Genomic DNA, 8907 nt, shown 5'->3' on the forward strand with positions numbered 1-8907 from the left:
AGTCAAAGGACTCATCCTCATCCATCTTTAGCTGCTCAAAGCGAGTGGTCAGCATCTGAAGTTTGGTGTCTTTCACCTTCTTGGTTCCTTCATAGGTCGTCTCCAGAATCTCCCATGCTTCCTTAGCAACAGTAATATGAGAAATCCTGTGAAATTCTTCTGGAGAGATACCACAGAAAATGGCATTCAATGCTTTACTGTTTGCATTAGCTGCCGCAAGAGCTGCCTTGTCCCAAGTGGATTTGGCATCCACTGGCTTTGTCCAACCTATATCAACTGCATCCCACACAGCCTCATCCATAGAACACAAAAACGCCCTCATTCGGACTTTCCAAAAAGCATAGTTATTACCATCAAAAAATGGTGGAGCAGTGAGAGATTGAGACCTATCCATCTCAACAAGGGGTCAAGGATCAGACTTAGGTAATAAAACCACAACAAGTGTACCCGCTCTGATACTAATTGAAAGTTCAATATGGATATGAAACACCCTTGAACGTTTAGACCCCAAATTATAAAATTATCAATTCAAACTTTATATCAAACAATTAATGTGCGGAACATGATAACAGGCTTATAACAGAATTGATAAACAATTTAAGCCAAATATAAACACATCCACAGCAGTAAATATAAGGCAAAGATAAAGGAAAGGAAGATGCAAACACACGGACAACACACGATGTGTTATCGAAGAGGAAACCGAAGTCCTCGGCGTAAAACCTCTCCGCCGCCCTCCAAGCGGTGATAAAATCCACTAAAGAATATAGTTGGAATACATGAATAGCAGAAGAGCCTCCAAGCCTAATCTACCCAAGTACCTAAGCCCTCTAAGTTTCTTGCTCCAACGAGGTTACGCCGAACTTATTTCTTCTTTAGCTTGCCGGATTCCGCTACTTGACCATAGCATCAACCAATGTATATTGGTTCCTTTCCAAACTGCTTCCCAAAGCACCAAATGGACTTTCTCACAGACGTGGGTCTGGTGAGATAAGGGTTTAGTAAATGACCTCTCAAGGGTATGACAATGGAGAGGAAGAGAGTAGAGGAATTTGTAGAGTCTCTTTAGATGAAGATCGGGGATGAGGCAATCTTGTTTTTCTCTAGGGTTTTCTCTCACAAATTCTCTCTGGAAGCTCTCTCAAAATGATGGGTATAAGGGTGTATATATAGTAGGGTGAGAAGGGAATGCAAAACGTCAGTTTTAGCCAAACAGGGCAAGTTGGCGACTTGATCTCACGGCTTGTCCAAGTCGTGAGTTCAAGTCGCGACGTAACGGCCTGGCCAGACTGGAACTTTTGTCCTATAGCGTGACAGCTGGCGCGACCCTTCAGCTTCCCAGTGTGCCTCTCACGTGCCAGCCTTTGGCGGCTTGCCAGCCGCAATCCACCCACGAGCCCTAGCCGCGAGTCTCTGTTTTTCTTGCACACTCTTGAGCTTTTCTTCACATCTTCTCACATACTACCCTTACAATTTTTCCACCTAAATACAAGGTTGCTAAGTGCTAAATTACAAGCAAATTGGTCATGGAATAAAGTCAATTAAATGGTTGATTAAATTCAACCTTACAGAAGTTCTAGATGTTGGCCTTCTTGGGCCTCTATTTAAGGTGGATTTGCTTAGTTTTTATGAACTCAATATATGTTCCAACATGAATATATAGTCTGATGGAAATTAAATTGTACTAATTTCTAATAGAAATTGAATTTGAAGAACTATTGGTATTCTCAAATGCTAATAATAATTGGGGTTGATGATATTCTCATGAACTAGCTGGTATGAATATCCTTTGCTATAAGTGTCTATGTTGAACATAAACTTATGTCCTTTGTAGCGAAAGAGAAATATCAGGTTTTGTGCAGTGCACCAGATATACAACAAAGAAATAGAAAAAAAAAAAAAAATTAGCACTTCATTGCCCTTATTTATTTTGGTGGTGTTGAAGTTGTTTAACTTGGTTTAGTATGCAATATTATGTATTAATCTAGCTCAAGTGAAAAAAAGTAAATAGGATATATTCTTGATGATATGATGTAAAGCATTTGATCAAGTATATTTTGGTATTAAAAAAATGTATTCTAATTTTAAAATTTAAGTACTATTGCAAATTTGCATGAGCATATGCCAGAAGAAGTTCATGGTGTTCCACGGCTCTATTAAGGTAAGTTTATCATTTTATCATTAAAAGAATAACAAAAGAAGTCATAAGACACAATTTTTTTTTTTTTTTTGAGGAAAAAGACCACGCTTGAAATTTGATTAAGAAGCTGAACAATCAGCAAAAAGAAAAGCATCAACGCCTGATGGATTAGTCTCCATCCAAACTAATAAAAGAAAAGAAAGCCTTGCTTTCTAGGCTAAAGCATGTGCAACAACATTACCTTGCCTTATAGTATGAGAGAAAGAGAAACTCCTCAAGGAGCTAACATTAATTAAAGTATGTCTAAAAAGAATGGGTACATATGTATCATATGGAATGTGGCATACATGAAAAAAAAAAAAAAAAAAAAAAACTGTCATTTTACAATTTCCTTTGAAGTCAACACTTTAGTGGGTGTTCTACTTCTGTTTATATGTCTAAATTTGTTTAGTTCATAGGTTTGTTTATTATTTATTCCCCTTGATGTGCTATATCATAAAAGACTGTCTTTTTATATAATTTTTTTTTATGGTAATTATCGTTATTTTTGTTGTAGTTGAATCAAAATAAGATTATGCTAGATCTGCATAATTAGTAGTTGTTGCATCTTTATCATGAGCAAGACTTAGATACAGTACTTAAGTGTTGTTCATTAGATTTCTCTCTTAAGATTCTGTCATGTGGATATTGTTTAATGGGACAAAATTTATTTTTAGTTAAGTATCCACATGTCAAAATCTTAAGAGAGAAAACTAAGGAGCTACACTTAAGGTATTGTACCTAAGTTTTGTCCCTTCATCATTATCACAAGTTTAAGATAGAGATTGCCCTTATCAATAGTTGTTGCATCTTCTTCATTGCCAAACTTGATTATCTTGACAAACCTTTTATTTATCTGATTGTACCACATGTATTTATTTACTTTCAAAGGGATTCTATTTGATTATAAGATTTTTATGTCTTTTGATATAAATTAACTAGCTGGTATGCTATCCAAATTGCTTGCTTCTTCAGTTTTTTTTTTTTTTTNAAAACTGTCATTTTACAATTTCCTTTGGAGTCCAGTTAGAAAGGTATACATATTCTTTCTCCTTTATTTTGGAGTAATGGTTGAATTAAATAACAAATTGAGATGAAGGGAGTAAATATTATCATTATTACCCAACCTTTGTTGTGAAGTGTCACAATGTCTTTTTTATCTTGATAAATTTTCATTTTAGGGCTTGCTATGACTAGAGCCACATTGTCTAAGGAAATGAAACACTTTAGTGGGTGTTCTACTTCTGTTTATATGTCTAAAATTTGTTTAGTTCATAGGTTTGTTTATTATTTATTCCCCTTGATGTGCTATATCATAAAAGACTGTCTTTTTATATAATTTTTTTTTATGGTAATTATCGTTATTTTTGTTGTAGTTGAATCAAAATAAGATTATGCTAGATCTGCATAATTAGTAGTTGTTGCATCTTTATCATGAGCAAGACTTAGATACAGTACTTAAGTGTTGTTCATTAGATTTCTCTCTTAAGATTCTGTCATGTGGATATTGTTTAATGGGACAAAATTTATTTTTATTTAATCTTTTACTTTGCCTCCAACACTATCATAATTGGTTGTCTCTTTAATTAGTTCTCTCTCTCTCTCTCTCTCTCTCTCTCTCTCTCTCTCTCTCTATATATATATATATACACATATTATTTTGTAGGTCCAAGCAAGAAAGAGTTTAAGATGCTTGTTGTGTTATTCTCTCAAAATTTTTACAACATGAACAACTTGCGGTATTGAAGGAATTATTGAACATTTTATATCAATAGCTATTTGTTAATAGGTGTTTGACAACTTTAAAATATGAAAAATTTTAGGTTAAATGGGTAACAACTTTAATTTTGTTAATTTTTGCTTTCTAAATTACTAATAGTGATTTATCATGTTAAATTGGTAGTTTATTTGTATATTAATCAGCTACAATGTTGTAATGTTATTTATTTTTTCTTTCTAATTTGTAAGGTTTAATTCAAATAATTTTGAATAAGTCCTCTGAAATCAAATTCAATACAAAAGAAATTTTGTTAGGGACTCTGTAAGGCTAAGGGGAGCTTGAAGATAATATAAGTTTTGGCCTCATGTAATATACTTATATTGTGAGCTTCAATTGCTACAAGTAGTATTGTAGTAATTTAGATATGAAATTCTAGATGTAACACAAACAGCTAAGGATAACAACATTCACCAATATTTATCTTTTAATTTAAATGGTATTTTGCATAATTGCTTAGCATTCATTAGATTTCATTTTCAGTACTTTTCTTGTGCATCGTACGGGTTAGCGACTAGTCTATATATATATATATATATATTAATAGCCAAAACTCAGATAAAATTCAATTAGATTCTACCATTGAAATCCAATTTTGTGCCATATGTCCTAAATTGTTTATTTTTAGAGAGTCTTATTTCTTAATTTTTGAGTCAAATGTGAAACCATATCATAAATATTTATCCAAGTAAGTAACTGAAAGTCTGGAACCCACATATATATAGGAATTATATTATGCATTTTAATGTATATCTTTTAAGCATATCCATGCATATGCATGAGGTTACAAGTTAGTATTAATAATTGTAGTTGCGGATTTATCATCCTTTGATAAAGATAATGGTCGACTTGTTTCTAAAAAAAGTTATTGATGAATAAATGTTAAAAGCTTACATACTGGATCTAGTGTGTATAAACAGCAGTCACAAAAGCAAAACATAAGGGGGGAAATTGGATGTAAATTTCAAAATAATGTAGCAAATTTTGGAGTATATAGAGTCACTGCTAGTGTTAATGTATAATCCCCCCACACTATCTATCAGAAGGATCAGATCAAAGGTGAGCCAAGGACTTGAATTGAAACTAGCCAAAGGAACTGAGCAGGAGCTGTCAAAGAACTGAGCACTGGAACAATTGTAATTGTTCCTGCATCTGCATAAACAGCTGTAGCTTTATCCTCTAGTTTGTAATGCTACTTCTAGCTTAGGCTTAGCTTTAGTTGGTTAGTTATAATTCTTAACACGTGTAAGTAGCTGATTGGTGTATTTCATAACAGAGTTTTGGAGGGAAGATACGTATAATTTGGAAGTTAGTTTCTCTTCTTTGTATAAATATCTTCTTGTACATTCAGTTTCTTAATTAATACATAATATTCATTCATCAAATCTTCATTTGGTATCAGAGTGCTCTGAGTTTTTCTAGATATTTTCTTTTCACCTCGTATTTTTTTTTTTCTCTCTAAATTTGAAGGTCCTTCAATGGCGACCACTTTTGACCCTGTCATCACCATTGATGAATCACATTCTTTCTTTCTGCACTATGAAGAAAATCCAGGAGCAATTTTAGTTGCTCAGCCTCTAGGCAATTATAATTACCCTACTTAGGCTAAATCAATGCAGAGAGCTTTGGGCGGTGAAGAGCAAGATAGGGTTTATTGATGGAAGTCTTTCATTGACTCCTGCCATGGTGAAAATTCCATTACTTGTTCAAGCTTGGACTATGGGCAATAATACAGTTGTATCTTGGATACTCAATTGTGTTTCTCCAAAGATTCTTACAAGTGTTGTCTACAAGAACACAGCTTTGGAAGTCTAGAATGATCTCAAAAATCAATTTTCTCAGAATAATGGACCAAGACTTTTTCAACTCCAAAAGGATCTTGCAACAATTTCTTAAGGAGATCTTTCTATCACAGATCATTTCACTCAATTAAATGTTCTGTGGGGTGAGATTAAAAGAAACCAGGATTGTTTGGGATTGTCAGAATCGTATGATTCTACCGACCCTGAATGATTGCAAAGATTCTTAAAAGATCCGAATCATTTTAAGCAGGTGGGATCATAAAATCATGGGATCCTGGGATCTAGATCATGATTTTGACAATCATGACTGAAACTTAGATGCATGTTGCATGTTTTGTTAACAAAATTATTGTTTTTTTTTTTTTAATCTAAAATGCATATTGCATGTTTTGATAAAACACTTTTTATTACTTTATCTAAAGAAATTGATAAGAACAAATGAGTTGTTATCTAACTTATTTTTTTAAATGAAATAAATCAATACAAATAAATTATCCCAAATAGAAACTCATAAAAAGTTAAAAAGAAAAAACAAATTGGGGGCCATGGTTGATGTTAATTTGATTTGTCATCATTCATCTGTTGTTATCTAACTTATTTTTTAAAATGAAATAAATCAATAAAAATAAATTATCTCAAACAGAAACTCATAAAAAGTTAAGAGAAAAAAAAAAAAAAAAATGGGGCCATGGTTGATGTTAATTTGATTTGTCATCATTCGTCTGTGACAGTCTTAACAGCTAATCAAAGATGTCTTTGAGATTGACAGAGTTCTCAGCTGGTAGGCTGGTTCTCTCCAACTCTCATGACTAGTCAATTTCCTTCCTATCTTAGCGAAGATGTTTCTGTTTCCTTGCAGTAACTAGCTAGGTTGCGTGCAAGACTAGGATTTCTTTCTTTGTGGAGTTTAAGAAACAATTCTTCTAGATGATGGATGACCTCTTTGATCGATGGACCAAGCTTTCCCTTTCTCATAAGGATGGTAAGAATCTGGCCATATCTAAAAATAAGCAGTTGCAAGAATATGCGTTGGTAGTATGGTTGTCAAAATCATGATCTGGATCATAAAATCACATGATTTTATGATCTCACCTCACCAAAATATTTAGGATCGTACTATAGGATTGTAAAAATTGTAAGATCATATGAGATCCTACCATTCCTATCAAAACATAAATTTTTTTTTTTTTTTTTTTTTTTTGATGGGATGAATTTTTGGTTTTGATGAAGTTTTAAGGGTTTTTATTTTTCCATGTTGTGATGGTATGGCTTTTTTTTTTTTTTTTTCCTAGAAAATTATGCTAATGTAGGCAAATGATTTTTAGGTTCTAGTAAACTTGTAATCAAAATGAAAAAATGCTTATCATTTCTAAATGAAGAATTTGATGTTGGCTTTGCTACCTTTTAAGTTATAATGTTGTTAAATTTGTTTGATTAGTATACTAATTTGTGTTATGATATTACTAAAATATTATATATATATATATATATAACTTTATTAATTATGCTTATATTTGTATATTGATTAATTTGGTAAATTGTGTAACAAAAAATTATACATAAGCAAAAATAAAAATAAAATAAAAAATAAAAAAAAAAAGCTATCATGATGGTTTAGAACTGAATTTTCTTTTGAGGGTCTAGTTAATGAGTGTCATTAGACATTTGTTATATTTTAGTAAAATTTTGATACAATTTTTATGGAAAATATAAAAAGTTGTAAAAAAATCAATTACTTTTTTTTTTCTTGTAAAAATTTTCAAAAAAAAATTATAAATTAATACCCTTTAGACACGGTTAACTTTTCCCTTCTTTTAAATAACGCAAATTTTTCAATATTCATATTCTGTTGGAATGTAGGAATTAGAATACACGTGAGGTTCTGGGAATGAGATGCAAAATGACATTTCATTGAAGTGCCAAAAATGTTTTGAGAAAGTTATGTCAATGCCATATATTTTGTACTGACCAAGCATAGGTTTCAACGAGGAATTCTGAGTTTATGACCGATCCCAAGGCATTTAAAGGTAGAATATGTACCTATACAAATATGCTGATACTTTAGCAAGGAGAGGGACCAAGCTTCAGCACGATTTTGTCTTTTCTGGACAATTTGTATTGTAATTGACTCTATTCTGCAGGTGCTGTTGATCTTTAAAAGGAGAGAGAGAACAGCTAGCAAACATGGTCATTCCTCATTCGACTACAGCGTATAACTCATTAAAAATGACAAAAAAAAAAAAAAAAAACTGACACATGGTAAAAAAAAGAAACAAAATACTCCTTAACATGTAAAAATTAATGCTAGGGAGTAGGGACACACTCATTCCTGCACCCAAATCTAGACCGGGTGTGGATTTTGGTGTAATATACAAAAGGGTGTTGACTGTGTCTAGAGTGACAATTTTTGTGCAAAAGTGGCACGTGTGTACGGTTGTATGTGAGAGACATTAGCCTCTACCCATCTCATTTTTTTGCTGTTATTTAACACATTGGTGAAAAAAATTGTGAATAAAAGTTGTGTAGTATAAACAAATAAAAAGTCACAATAATTTGATAATTTTACAAAATTTTTAAATTAGTTTATCATCTCACACATAGACCCACCATAATTTTGATAACCATGTATAAGGTGATAGATTAGGGAAACTTGTGAATTTTTGTTGTGCCCCTAAAGGCTTTCATAGCATTGATGTTTATGATGTCCCACTTTTTCACAATTCTCTTACAATATTTTAATTACTAGGTCCATATTTTACACAAAATAATAATTAAAAAAACTATGTTAGCTTACAGCAACAACCATTTCATCCAACATGCGTATTTTTATTTTCCAATGAATTTACGTTTTTCATTAATGAAAATTTTTTATGTAGTGAGTATAAATAACCTCAACAAAGTGTTCACTTTTTTTTTTTTTTTTTTTTTTTTTGAGGTTTCATTTGATATGTTGTGGATCAGATGATGGAAAAACCAACAAGCTACTAGAAAATGTTACGGTAAAACTTCGTTTAAAACGATGTGGTAAAAAACAATGTGTGACTTGAGGGATATGGTCATCTATGGATTTTTACATTAATCATTTTCTTTTTTATATTAATTAGAAAATTTTTATTTATTGGAAAAGAGACGAAGAAATAGATTCATCA

The sequence above is a fragment of the Quercus suber genome, unplaced genomic scaffold (genome assembly GCF_002906115.3).
Source record: "Quercus suber isolate HL8 unplaced genomic scaffold, Cork oak 2.0 scaffold_127, whole genome shotgun sequence".
NCBI classification, from domain to species: Eukaryota; Viridiplantae; Streptophyta; class Magnoliopsida; order Fagales; family Fagaceae; genus Quercus; species Quercus suber.